Source organism: Microtus ochrogaster, chromosome 7 (assembly GCF_000317375.1).
Source record: "Microtus ochrogaster isolate Prairie Vole_2 chromosome 7, MicOch1.0, whole genome shotgun sequence".
NCBI lineage: Eukaryota > Metazoa > Chordata > Mammalia > Rodentia > Cricetidae > Microtus > Microtus ochrogaster.
Genome location: NC_022014.1, coordinates 40,980,265 through 40,982,647, shown reverse-complemented (window position 1 = coordinate 40,982,647; position 2,383 = coordinate 40,980,265).

Here is a 2,383-nt window from a genome sequence, read left to right as displayed (position 1 = left end):
AACTACCCAGTGTAATGGTTGTTCTGTCTCTTTAAGAGACAAGCCACGCCCACTCCCTGCCCCATCCACTGAGGCAGGTAGGTCTTCCTTCAAGCTTGCAGCCTTAGTCTCTCCTTTCTATCTCCCTCTCTCTCTTCCCTTCTCTCTCTCTCTCTCTCCCCTTTTCCCCTCCCTTCCATAACCACTAAATAAATATCCAGCCTCACTCTGCATGGCATGCCTATCCATATCTTGTCTCTCGTCCACTGCCAGCACATGTCTCCCTGTCCTGAACTAGCACCACTCGGTGACCTGCAGCCATCCCTCTCAGGGCCCGCTGCCTGCCACCACATGGCCCACTGCCACCGCTTGGGGACCTGCAGCATTTCTGCTGCCTGCTGCCGCCGGGCATCCTGCAGCGTTTTTAATCTTTTCATTACACCCAGAGAACCCCTGTCTCGAAAAACAAAAAAACAAAACAAACAAAAAAAAAAAAAACAAAGAAAAGAAAGAAAGAGAAAAGAAAGAAAGAAAGAAAAGAAACAAGCCAAGCTAAGGCAGGGCATTCATAAGTAAGATTAAGTCTCCGCGTATTTGTTTGGGAGCTAGGTGGCGGGCTCTCAAGGGAGTAAAAATAAATGAATAAATAAATAAAATAAACAATAACACACACGTACACCCTAAAACTGAATTTGCCATAAAAATCAAATGCACATCTCTTTCTGACGATGTTAAATTTCGCTTAACTACATATCTTTCATAACTTTTTAAGTATTTTTTATAAGCAACTTAATAATGAACTTGTTTTGAGACAAGGTTTCACAAAAACAAGACTGGCCTGTGTGCTACCCTTTCAGTCAAATGACCTTGAACTTCAGATCCTCGAGCTTAGAGGCGGTCACCACCCGCCCGTGTCACCACACCCAGAGCCTCGGGTGTGCTGGTCAACCACTGGCCCTGACTTACAATCTCAGTCCCCATAGTGGCCTTAAATTTCCTATCCGGTCTCCTGTATGAAATTAGTGAAATAAGACTGTACAAACTCAGTTTAGGCCTTTGAAGAGAATTTAAGAGCTTACCTGACACCTAACACCCACCCTATCCCCTACCCCACACAATACTCTGCTACCAAATATTCCCTATGTATTTCAGGAAGGGTGAGATGGCCTCCTCCCTGATTGGTCCGAGTGGCTTGAAGCAATAAAACTACAAATCTGTCCCTAAAATGTCTTCTGTCGGTGGCCTAAGGGCCTTTCTCAGTTGCCTCAGCCTACAAAGTCCAGCCTGCAGACCAAACCCGGAGAAGGGTTGCCCTAACCCATGGGTTCTCTCCTTCTCCCCTTTAAGCCCCTCCTTCCTTGGTGTGAGGGACACCTAAAGATTGCTACCTCCCCGTCCCACCTCCACTGTCTCTCCACGCCTCTTTATGCTCATAAGCACCTCCACACTGGCTTTCTGTCCCAGGTCGTGCACCCTGCCCCCCACAGCTACGCAAATCTTCCAGCCCAGGCCTTTCCGTTACGCCCAGTCTGCTCTGCAGGCATCACTTTCTCCAAGGTCCCCTTTCACATACCCTTCCCCTATGCCAATCCCTCAGTTCTCCCGCGCAGTCCACATCGAACGTGATCTCTGCCGAATTCTGTCCCTGCTTCCCGCAGACTCCCCTCAGTACCCAGACCTTGAGGCCTGCCAGACCCATTTAGCATTCTGTTCTGGAGCCAACACCTTGCTCCGGGCCCCTGCTCAGCATTCTGCGCCGGAACTGGGAACTGGCTCAGCATTCCGTCCCTCGACAGGGGCCCTGTCTCCTCCCTCCTGTATTCGCTCAGCATCCCGTTCCCGGAATAGGGACCCTGCTCAGCATCCCATCCCGGAGTGGAGACGCTGAGTCCCTCCACTTTCGGCCCAGCACCCCTCCCCCGGGTGCGGACACCGCGTCTCTCCTAATCCAGCCCACCATCTCGCCCTAGCCTAGATCCAGGACCTAGCTCAGCATCCTACCCCGGACCAGGACATCCTGCATTCTTTCAGACCCCGCTCAGCATCCTTCCTCGGAGCGAGGACCCTGTTCATCATTCTAACTGGGGCCAGAGCATCCCGCTCCACAGCTAAAACTGAACCTGCAGCCCGATCACCTCCTCGCCCAAGCAACTCTTCCCTCCTGCACTTTCTCTACTTTGAACCCATCCCAGCAGAGTCCAGGAAGTAGCCTGGCACCGGAGACCGGCAGCGGCAGAGACCAATGAGGAACGTCAGCGGCGACAGTGGCCCCGCCCATACAGAGAGTACGGCCAATACGCGCACGGAGGCGGGACTTCCGCTGTGCCGCGGCGGGCGGGGGGAGCGCACTGTTGTGGTGCGGCGCGTCTGGCGGGCGGCGGCCGGGGCGGCCCAGGGGCTGCCG